The sequence below is a fragment of the Microtus oregoni genome, unplaced genomic scaffold, assembly GCF_018167655.1.
Source record: "Microtus oregoni isolate MIOR12 unplaced genomic scaffold, Mior012 000013F_ref0000133, whole genome shotgun sequence".
NCBI lineage: Eukaryota > Metazoa > Chordata > Mammalia > Rodentia > Cricetidae > Microtus > Microtus oregoni.
In genome coordinates this window covers 40,668,999-40,681,645 of record NW_024543072.1, presented here as the reverse complement: position 1 = coordinate 40,681,645, position 12,647 = coordinate 40,668,999, and positions in this window count along the sequence as shown.

The following is a 12,647-nucleotide window of genomic DNA, read 5'->3' as shown; positions in this document are numbered from 1 at the left end:
ATCCCCCCCCCCCCTCTCTCTCTCTCTCTCTCTCTCTCTCTCTCTCTCTCTGTGTGTGTGTGTGTGTGTGTGTGTGTGTGTGAGAGAGAGAGAGAGAGAGAGAGAGAGAGAGAGAGAGAGAGAGAGAGAGAGAGAGACTGAGATTATGTGTACATGAGAAGGCCAGCATTTTGGTATCAATTGTCTCCCTTGACTGTTCTGTTCTTCACTTTATTTTTTTTAAGCAGAATCTCTCACTAACCCTAAAGATCACTGATTGACTATACTGGTTGGCTAATGGGCCCCAAGAATCTTCCTATCACCTCTTCCCCAGTCAGCAGTGAGATTACAGGTACCTGTCTGGGTCTTGGAGATCTGAACTCAGGTTCTCATGATTGTGTTGCAAAAACTCTGCTGACTGTACCATCTTCCCAACCTCCCGAATCCATTGTTTCTGAGTGGCTTTGACCCCTTCTCCTACCTCAGAAAGATCCAGGTGGTATGCTAGTCTCCCTGGTTTTGTGAAATTCTTCTTATCCTTTACAAGCTTCTGTTTTTTTTCCTAAACTGGAAATGCGAAGGGGTGTGGAAATAGTTCCCTTGTCTCACTTCTGGGAGGTTGGGCTATCTGCTGAGCCCCCATGGACAGTTGCAGAATTGAGCATAGTCCACAAAAGAGTTCTTTCTGAGGAACAGAAACATTAAACAAATGAACAGAAAAATCCACACGGAGCTGATCTTTACAGGTGGGATTCATACCTGTGGTTAGGGAGGTCACAGGCCCTAGGGGTAAACTGCTATTGTTATTCTGCTAAATGATTATAGTGTTAACCTGCCTTCTAATGTTTATACTTCCACCCACGGAGTTGACTGCTCTCAACTGGGTCACAGAAGCTTCTTTTTGAAGTGGGTAGTGGTTTTGTGTGGAGACTCCTAACTGTTCAAAGTGCTGAAAATAAGCAACTGTGAAGGTCCAGCTGTAGAAGGGGCATCTATCTCAATCCCACAGCTACACAAAGACTCAGAGAAATTAGGGAAAGTGGGCAAGAAGGAATGGAAGAGTCAGAGGATGGGGAGGAGTGCTATAAAACGCATATCTACTGGACACGAACTAGAGGAAACCTTCAAAAGATCGAGGCTGTGGAACATTCCAACATGGATAGAAAAGGGTCTACTGAGGACTTACAGATCACAGGGGATCTCTTGGCAGTTGCTGGTGTGGTTGGTTGCCTGAGCTCCAGTGGGTCTTCCCACACCCATGAGCACATAAGCAGCACTAATTAGACTTAGCAGGTGACACAGTGTTAAACAGAAGGACATGAAGCTAAGAAAGAGATGTGTTATGTGGGCGCTGGGCAGGGGTGGAAAACAGTGAGTGGGGAGTGGATTTGATTCAGGTACCTTATAGACACATGTGGAGTTTTCAAACAAAAAAATAAAAAAAATTTAGTAGAATATGGAGATAACTAGGCAATCCAGGCTCCAGTAAAAGTGCCAGTAAACTGAGATTACACAACTTATTTTATCCATCCATTCATCCAGTCACTCATTAGTTTAATGGACACTTATCCCAGGATCTATACAGGGCCCTTGTGAAATATCAAAAATAAAATATATCTCTGCCCTTAGTGAACTTCAAAAATCTGATAGCGATTTGGGATTTGATTACATCTGAGCTCTCTATGACAATATTTCAGGGACTCATTACAGGGGAAGAAAACAGGAATTAGTCCCTCAAAAGAGGACAGATAACGTGAAGGATTGGCAAATGAGGACTGTTAGGAAGGGGTAGAGGAAGCACTATTACTTAGCACAGAAGGAGAAGGCTGATGTGTGATGATTTAATAAGAGTACTTAAGTGCAATGAGGATGGACTCCATTACGGTTCTACCATCCATGAATTTATCTAAGATCCTCTCTGAGTCAAATTATCTTTTTTTTAGTCTGTGCTAGCTCCTGGAGTAATGAGTCCCTTTTGTGGACTCCCTGCTGTGTTAAATAGCATCCTTTTGTTGTTTGTTCTGAAAATTCTCCCTCTAAGCATATAGGAACTCCTCCTAATTCTGAATTTTCAGGATGTAGGAAGGTGGTTCTCGTATGGTATTACATTCTCTATCTGTAACCCCAGGGCTGTCACACTTTGTTATCAGATTAACTACACATCTCCTTGAGATTTTCCTGCTTCCACTGTGTCTTTTCAGAGACGTGCAAACTACAGCAAACCATTCAGCCGATACTAAACACACACACACACACACATTGCCTTGCATTTTTCCATCTCTAAAATCCAGACACTGTAAGCAAGGGTTTCGCACCTCATGTAAACAAGGAGGGCACAATTATGAAACTGTTGGCATGACTGCTCCGTGGTGTGTTGAGACATTCACTGTAGCTATAAGAGAGAGAACAACCAGAGGCATTTGTAGGAGTCAGAACAGAGAAAGAATGTAGACTGAACTAGGCCAGTAGGTTGGACGTGGCCAGGGTTATCTGTGAGAAAGGGAAGAATAGCAGGGGATAGAGAGCAGAGAAAGCATAGTGAGAAGGGCAGGAGGGAATAGTGAGGATAGCTGGCTTATAAGAAGGATAAGTAGTTATTGGGCGGGAAGGCTGTGAACTGGAGGGAGTTTAGTGTAAAAAGAAGGGGGTGAGAAGGACTAGGATGCTGGAGTGGACTTGGAAATGTGTAACAGGTACTTGTGACACTGAGTGAGTCTGGAAGACACATGTCCTTTGAAATGCTGACAGGAACCACAGGTAGCCATATGTCCCTTCTGCTAAAGGTAAGGGAAATGGTTCCTTTTAGTAAATGGAAACTGGTTTCACAAGTTCCCAAGGAACACTGGCTTTTATCTAACCACAGGGTATCCTCCTATGGATCATACTGAGCTCATCTCTGGATATTTGGACTGACTGTTTGCAGTTAGGGGAATTGGAATTTCCTTTGAACCTAACTGATAGGTCTTATGATCAACTGTGATAAAACAATGTGTCAAAATTTAATTTTTAGTAGTAATTTTTTCTTTGTGATAGGGAAAGATAACAATGTGTCTTCACCCTTCCCTTTCAACTCCATAAAATTCTGTGCTAATATCTCATTGGTCATCTCTGGTGAGTAATAGTTACCAAAGCATAATGATGGTTTATGAAATGCCTTGGGTGGACAAGATGAAGTTTATGAAATGTTTTGTGTGGATAGGATGAAGTTTCACCAGTGTTTACTCAACACTTTCAGGCCCTTTCTATCCACCAACACGAAACTTTGCTGTGTTAGAGACTTATCTCACGTTTATTGACCTTCACATACGATCACTTACCCATCAGGGCTTAAATGATACGAAAACCTGGCGAAGAAGTAGTTGTTAACTGGCTTCATTTCCTAATATTGTTCCTTAGCCAAATCCCCTAGTGCTCCCTCCACCTCCAGTGGCTGGATCTAGAAATTCAATGAAAAAGGAACAAAATCTCCATCCCACAGTCACCACTGGGTTTGAAGATAAAGGCCAGGACCATGGAGGGATGTACTCTGGGAAAAGAAATCTCAGAAAACAACCTGATATAATTATTATTATCATGTTGACCATGGCCCTTGAAATCTAAGCCATTCTAGAGAACTAATTTCCACCGACTACACAGCTCTGCAATCGGAGCTTAATTGGAGGCAGAGCCTTGTTCAGCAAGCTTCTCTGCAGGATTCTCCTTTCCATGGCAGACTGTATTTTACTTTGCATAATGAGGCAATCTTTCTGTTTACTGATTATTTCTTTATGTAATGTGAACACTGAAAGGGAGTCACTCCCAAGACCCCAAACCAACTAATGAACATGCTTTCAACTCCTAGTGTGCAGAGCATTTAAGATACTTTTCTTGCTTCCCAATGGAAGTCTGTGCGCAATGTATGTCAGAGGTCATGTTTTACCAGAAGGCAAAGTTGACAATCAGGGCATTTTATTTCAAAAGCAGAAGAAAAAACAAAACAAACAAAAAAACCAAGTAATGCCTTCATGACAGGCTTCTTGAGTGTATGAAACAGGGTGTGAACTTCTTTGAGTTGGTCTAATAATAGCACAAGTAACATTTGCATCCAGCTTTACAATTTCCCAAATTTCCAACTACTTGCTTTTCATCAGTACTATGATATGAATAAATAGAACAGGTCCCATCTCACCTTGTGTATGAGAAAAGCAACAATTGGAGCAAGCAACCTGTTCAAAATCACAGTTAATCATTGTCAGAGCCAAAAATTGACTCAGGCAAGGCAACCACGAAAGGCCTGGTACGGCAGGCCTGTAATCTCAGCAACTCTATTTGGAGGCTGAAATATGAAGACATATGTTCAAGACCAGCCTGGGAAACTTTAGTGAGACCCTTTTGCAAATTAAAACAGTAAAAGAATGAAGGGCATACAGCTCAGGGGTAGAGCACTCATCTAGGATGTAAAAGCCCTAGGTTCTATCTTCAGCACCAAAACAAGCCTCCAGTTTCTTCAGATTGTCTGAATCATTCCATTTATATTGGTAGCATGGCCAGGGTGGACTTAGCCACTCTGATGGGGAACTTGATCATTCAGAAATATGACTGTTCCCTATATAATATCTCCTTATTTGCTTTTGTACAGAAGTTACCTTGATAGACATTTTTTGTTACTTGTGTCTGTTTACTGTCAGTCTCTCATATAGATTATGAGGTACACTTTGGGTTCTTATATGCAGAGGGTCTAGCATGCATCTCAGCATATAGTTGGCATCCGACACATATTCATCAAATGAATGGGTGAATAAAAGGTGCTCTAAATGACAGATTTTTTTCAGGCAACACCGAAGTTCACAGCCTGAATGTTTATAAGTGCCATTTTAACTATGGCTTTTATTTCGCAAATAAGGCTGTGTTCAATGTATTCATCGCATTATGGAGTGTCAACCAAGAGTCCTGAATTGTACTTCCAGGAATAGCCTATCATCTGCACTTAACTATATATTTACTGTATTATAAACCATGGTTATCTCATTACAACTAGAGGCAAATTAAAAGGAATGCCAAATAGTACACCAGGGACTACTATAATGATAAGGTCTAGACTTTAGAATAGCAGTGACCATATTTATGCTCTCCTTTCTTGGCTCAAGAACTTTCATAATTTTTGATACTAACTCAATGAGCCTTCTAATTTTTTCAAATGTATGTAAGAATCCTTGGGAATTGGGTAAAACAAAAAGAAATACTGCAGTATAGCATGGACCTTGTATGCGCAACAAATCTGGATTCCTCATCTGTCCATAAGCAAAGCTCTGGGAAAAATCTCTAGCTTTTTTCCTCAATAGAATCAAGTCCCTCCTGGACCTGTTGGTTGATGTGCTTGTTGAATTGACGCACAGCCTATGCTTTGGTTATCACCGACACCGACACAAATCAATATTACTTATCACTGACCCTGATCAATCCCCAGGGTAAGAACTGCATGTATCTACTTCCAACAGGTTGAATAGGCATTGGCAGTAAATAATAAATTATAAATACAGGCCACCTGCCGGACAAGCCTGAGTTCAGGATATCTGAACCAATGTAACTCCCTGGCTCATGTTGCCAAACTACTGCCTTTTCCAAGCACATTGCTTCCGTTTTTGAAAATGGATCTTGTCTTAACTTAGGAAATGAGTCTTAATTCCCATCTCATATATGGTCCCAAATGCAGAGATGCTTCTGGAATGTGCCAACATGCTTCTGCTTAAAAAACAAGAACACAAGCAAAAAGGGGTTTTGGTTCCCAAATTATGTGAATACATAGTCATTTATGTAATATGTAAATAATTAGATGAGCCAATAATTGAGTCCAGGTATTCTGGTAAAAAAAATGAAATAAAATCAAAGAAATTTTGTTGTAATGAACACAAATGAAGCAATCAGCTGTCTTTAGCATCAGTGTGTTCAAGAGGACCAAGATCATCTATCTACTAATCTCATGTCTTCTGAAACAGGAGGAAATGAAGACCCAGCGAAGTGGCAAGGCTCAGCCAAGGACATGTAGTTACTTAGACAGAAATAAATAGCGTCATTTTAATGTTGGAATCAATTTTGTTTGCTGATGCTGGAAAAAAGGAATGGATGATGTTACAATTGGTTTTCATGTCGACTTACTACAAACTAGAATCACCTGATCAGAATCCTCACCTGAAGAACCATCCTGACTGCTTTGTTTGATGGAGGAAGGACCATCCCAAATGTGGTTGGCACCCTCAGGTGGCAGTCCAGATAAACAAAATGGTGGATTTCAGAAGGAAGATTATCTGCTCTTCTGCTGGCTTGGCCTCTCTCTTGCTGGCAGAATGGATCTACCCTGGAGTAGCTGCCACTTCTGAATCAACACTTCCAAACTTTCACTGTAGATTATGGACTACTGACTCTCCAGGAACTCTCTAGTTTCCAGTATCAGAATGGGACTACTGATGTACCCCATCTTATGGACTGAGTAACTACAAGTCGACACTACCCAACACCAGGGAGAGTCAGCTCTTCTGGGACTGCTCCAGCTGTTGAAATACTCAGTCTAAAGTACTGGGTTCTCAGAGTCTTGGATGGGATTTGGTTATCATTAATATTTTAAAGTGTACATAATAAATGTGTGCCTGTGCTTTTCATCCCCTTGGTTTTGTTACTCTAGAGAACCTTACCAAAATGGCTGAGTTTCTGGTTGTTTATTGGGAATAAGGATATTATAACTAATGTATCTAAAGGTGCTGAGTGGTGCATCCTCAAGTTTTGGAAGCTGTGCGTTTGACTGCAAATATACAGCTTTATGGAAATAAGGTAACCTTTGGGATCCCTACAGTGTCCTTGGCATTGTAAAATGTGGTTCTCTTAGTATGTGGCTTTGAGTTGGTAAAGGAGGAAATGGGAAAACTGAGAGAGCAAGATGGTGGTGCACCTAGAATGTCAATCATGAGGGGCAGCAGATACTTGCTCCTCATTCCAGTTTATCAACTCTAGAAGAAGAATTGAAGAATTCCTCTGCTTTATATCCTCCAGTGCCAGATTTTAGAATGCAGTAGTTTAGAAGGAAACACTGTGTGTGTGTGTGTGTGTGTGTGTGTGTGTGTGTGTGTGTGTGTTCTAGGGAAGCTTTCTTTTGTTTTAGGTTAATTTAAGATGCCTTTCTTGCTAGCCAGTATTTTTTTTTTCTAAAAGCAGGTAGTATCTGTGGCAGGAAAAACAGAAATGCATTTCCAACATAACTTGGTTAAATCCTGGGGTACTCAAGAATTTAATGAAAAAAATGTTTGCTCTATTATTAAAAAGTTACAATAAGGAAAAGGTAGTATTATTTATTGTATTCATATCACAGGTCATCAGAAAAATTAAATTTCTGTCTCTTAGTTAAAGATGACTCTAATTTTTAGCTTTGGGGTCAGGACACAGGTAGAGTATGTGTGGAGTGGATACACAAAAACATTGGGGAGATTTCCTTAAATACTTTGGTTCATAAATGCCTAACTCTAGTTTTCTCATATTCCTTCAGAGGGTTTGCTTCCAATCCTTCATGTTTCTGAAATGGTAGCTGTCTGGTTCAACTCCCAAGCCCCTTTATAGTGCAGTGTGTCACTGGGCTGGGCTTTATTGTCACTGACCTTCTGAAGTTCCTTTATATGTGTCTAGTGAGTTGGAGCAAAGTTATCTTTGAAGGAATAGGATTTTGTGCAACCAACCACTATGTAAGGCTTACCTTTAAAGAAACTCTTAGCCTGTTGTCTTCAATGCTGTGCCTCTCCAAGCTTTAATTATTCTGAGGACCCAAAAGTATGGCCATGTCTAAATGTTAGTCTGCATCTATGATAGAGCCAAGTCTTCAAATGCACTAAGAATTTGCTAGGGTTTCAGGTCTAGAGATGAATGTCTAGTATGTGAGTATCCTTGACTCTGGAGCTTGAGACTGGTTTGCTTTTGGAGCATGGGCTGTTGTAGTAGACATCAACACACATTATATATAATACGAATATATATGTGCACATATATGTGTGTTATATACTATATACCTATTTACATGTTTTGGATGGAAATTAAAGTGAAGTGTCTAAATGATTGAGCACTGAAACATGGTTGCCTGGGTATGAAATATAATCCACTACCCACCAGGTCTCTGACCTTTGCATAAGTTGATTGCATTGTAAAAGTCTGACCTATTGTTCATATAAATGAACTAAAATATCACTAACCTTAAATTCTAATTAAATTAAATTAGAAGAATATTAAATAATTAAATGCTTTCACTTTTATAAAGTATTAGAATAACATCTGGCACTTCCTAAGTTTTCAAAATGTTGTACTTACAGTTAATAAGTAGAGAAAACTATCCAATAGCAATCTTGAGAAAGGATTAAAACAAGAGAATTAGCATTCTTTGTCAGTATGAACATTGCTGTGTTAAGTACAGTGGGAAAAAATTATTGGCTTAGAAACCATTCCTTGTGGTACTACCTTATTTCTCCTAAGATCCAGTTTATTATCTGTAGGATAAAACAGTGATATCTATTTCATAGAGCTGTTATGAGCTTTAAATAACATCATTTGGCATCAGTCTGTCTACTCAAAGTTCATATGTTAGAGACTCTACCACCGAATTCATATATTGCTGATATTTGGAACCAAGGTGTTGGGAAGAATTAGTATTAAAAACTCATAAGGTGAGATCATGATGTTATTAGTGGATTTACAAGAACAGATAAAGGAACAAAAGCTAGCATGCTTTTTGTGTCTCCCCATGCGATGCCCCCTCTAATGCTAGAAGACAGCAAAAAGGCCCTCGCCAGACGCTGGCCCCATCTCGCTTCATGAATCAGAATTCTAGCTTGCAAATCAATATATAGGCAACCAGATATTACTTAGAAACTATTCAGTCTCAGATAATTTGTTGCAGTGATGTGAAAAGACTAAGACAGTCATGCCTAGGAAATACTGTTCCTGATACAGAGTAGTGGTCATCTTAGTTACCTTTATATCACCATGAAAAGACACCATGGCCAAGACATCTCATAAAAGAAATCATTTCACTTAGGGACTCACAGCTCCAGAGGGTTAGAGTCCATGACCATCATGGCAAGGAGCCTGGCAGCAGGCAGGCAGCTGCGGTGCTGGAGCAGTAGCAGAATGCTTACATCTGATCTATAAGCATGAGGCAGAGAGGGAGCTAACTGGGAATGACGTGGGCTTTTGAAACCTCAGAGCCCACCCCCAGTGACACACCTCCTCCTACAAGGCCACAACCCTTAAACCTTCCCAAGCAGCTCCACCAACTGAGGGCCAACATCACAAATGTATGAGCCAATGGGGACCACAAAGTTTAAGCCACCACAATCAATACATATTACTCTCCTTCCCCTTTCATTCCCAGCCAATTGGAGTCAGCTGGAAAAGAATAACATTTTCCGTACGAGAGTTTAAAGAAGAACAGAGGAAATTCATTTAGTTGTTAATCTAAGGAGGGTTTATTGAGAACCTATAGCATGCTAAACATTTGGGATAGCACGGAGAGTGGCTCTGTAAAATAATCTTGCACTGCGTGGGAATGAAACAGCCTTAGGGGAGAGAGACTCATACTGGGTATTCAAGAAGATAGAGGAGGGAACATTGGCAGTTATTATCTCTTGAAAGAGGAGATCCAAGGAAAAAAAAATTTTTGAGAAGGAAGTTGCCACAGGCTGCTTCTCTCTACTTGGGTTGGTCTGCCAAGCCCCATCATGCCCCTGCACCCAAGCTGCTGGATAACTCCCTATGAGGAAGTAGACATCCAAGGGAACTGCCTGCTCTGGTTGGGCTAATTTCACCACCCCATCTGTCTTCATGGCTCAAGATCTCACATGTAGTTCCAGAACCCTTCAGAACTCAATACTAAATAGTGCTTCTCACTAAGAACTTATTGGCTGATTCAGTGAGATTTGCAAAGGCGGCTGTCTGCCAATGTGCTTTTTGTGCACATCAGAATCATGTTCTTCCCTTGGGAGCTTATAAAGTTTTACCTCCTCAAAGCTACCCAAAGCAAATGAAGAATTTATGGGGGAAAACAACCTAATCTGTGCAAAGAAGACCCGTGGCAGAACTGAGGAAGTGTGTACTTGGAACTGGGTGAAATCTGGAATCAGGAGAAGAAAACGGTAATCTCTAGAGTCAGAAAGCTGTTGGTTTCAACTTTCTGGCTGTCTGACTTGGAGGATGCTAGCAAAGCTATTCTATATCTTTGTTTCTCAAACTGCAATACATGGAAAATAATATTAACAACTCTGCCTAGCTGAGTCTAATTCAGAGTGTCCTGACGTCGTTCTGGGAGAGAGAAAAGTGTTGTTCCAGGATCATGGAGGGTGTGACAAGTGAGAAAAATGCTATGGGCATGAAAATGGCAAAAAGAAAGAACGGAAGAAATTACGTTGTGAGTTTACTGAAGATCTGCTGCGTGTTGTGCCCTTTCCTGTGTGCAGGGATAAGAGAAGACAGAGGGGGGACAGAAAAGAGAAAGTATTAATCGAGTATGCGAGTGTCAGACATTTCCCACACTTTACCTAATTAAATCTTGACAAAATCCTTAGAAACAAGTTTGCGTTGTGTGCTCTGTAGTTTGCAACTGAAGAAACAAATGGAGTCTCCAAAGGTTTATGCAGACAATAAAATCTGGACTTAAAACTCTAAAGCCGTCTAGCCCATTTCCCAAATCCACTCTCCATCCACTCTTCAAAAGAAGAACAAGACTAAAATCATTCTTCCAAAAAGCTCACAGTTCAGGATGAAAGTAGATTCATAATGTAAATGGCATGGCTTTCTTTATTATTGACTCCACTGTGAAAATAGAATTTCCTCTACTTCATGATATCTTAGTTTACCTTGATTCTCAAATCTCACATTCCATTGGTGGGAAGAATTTTAATCATACCTATTTAAGGTAAACATACAATGATTTCTGCCATCTCCCTGCTCATATATATATATTTTTTCTGGGATATTTCTAATGTTCTTTTTTGTAAACCCATCTATATTTTGTATATTTGTAAGTATTACAGGGGGCAACTGAGTAACAAAGACCAGGATTTTTTTCTGTATTTTCTCATTGCCCCATTGTCTCTCTTCTATAAACCTGCTTTACAGCTACTTGTGATTTTACTCCTTAAAAGGGGCCCAAGAAATGGATTTTGGGCTGCTCTCTTTAACCCAATTTAGGAGTCAGTTGCTGCCCAGCTCTTGGGTACACCCCCTAATAAAAAATCTAGCATGCTTCAAAAAAAAAAAAAGAATTTTTCTTCTCTCCTTTTACTCACAGGCAATCTAATTTCTAAATACCAGGATAATTTTCTGATATTTCATCTGTGTCTGTCTGTTCTTTGGTCTTTCATATCTTTGCTAAGAGAAACACATCCTCTTGTCTCCCACTGCTCTTGTGAAGATTTGCATATTCCCCAGATGGTCCAAGCTCCATCCCACTATTCTAAGTCTCATTCATGACATTCTCTTGAGTAACATTTTCTCATTAGTCACCTAACACACTATAGCTCTTCAAGATAAGATTATATTAATAGCAAAGATAGATACAAACTAACAGCCTGTAAGCCACGACCTTAACCTAAAACCAGAGACCATGTACTTCAGAGATACCACAGTTACTAAGCAACCTTAAGATTTTTCTCGGTCTCCTATAGAGTCTTCAGATTAAGGGCTTTGGATGCCTACATATCATTGCCAGATTCGCCAGGTGATGAATGCCCAATAAATGTCTATTTTAAGGCAATCTAGTCGGTAGTAGTTTGGGGACATCTGCCTCTGACAGCCTTGATGTGGCTAGTTTGCTCTGTGGTCTGAAGTGGGTCTGGATCTCTAAAGTCCCAATGTATAACTGCTGCAAGCATCAGCAGTGATCAGCAGGATGAGGGTCTGAGTCAGTGGCAGGCTATACAATACCCCTCCCTTGATAATGGGAAGGTAATGCCCATGTTGGATGTGCCTCTCTCTTCTACAAGCAATGGGGACACACAACTCTTGAAACTATGACTCAATAGATTTTCAATTCTTTTCTCAAAGACCTAAATATTGAGCAACTATTTGCTATCTGCTGAGGTGCCTAGGAAGAATGTGAATGAAGTAGAGTCGCTTTTCATTAGTCGTAGATGGAAAACCCCACCACAAGACACAGACCTGGTATCTCCTGTAGCCATAGCAACACAGACTTATGGGGTAGTTAATACTCACAGGATACAATTTGGCTAATTGGAGATAAGAGAGAACAATCCACATAAATTATGCTCTCTCTCCCTTCCATGAAGTGATTAAAAACACTGCTTCTCTCCAACAGCATGGCCTATGGGGAGACCTCCCAAGCAACCATTAAATACCAAATAATCCTCTTCAAGGCTGGAGATGAAGCAGAGCCCAGCTTCAAGATTCACCACTCCATATATTACTTTTTACTCCCTTTTTGGTCTTATGTTCTGTATTTTTTTAGATGATTTGGAGGTAGAATGAGAGCATGACATTAGACATGGGGGAAGAAGACAACCCTCGCTGAAACTTCTTCTACACCTAAGTTTCACAATGACTCAAAGCCAGATCTTAGATATTAAGGCCTATCATCTTGCCCTATTTTCCATGGGATGAAGAGGTGTGACTACCACTTCTTGGCGAGAAACAAGAGTGGACAC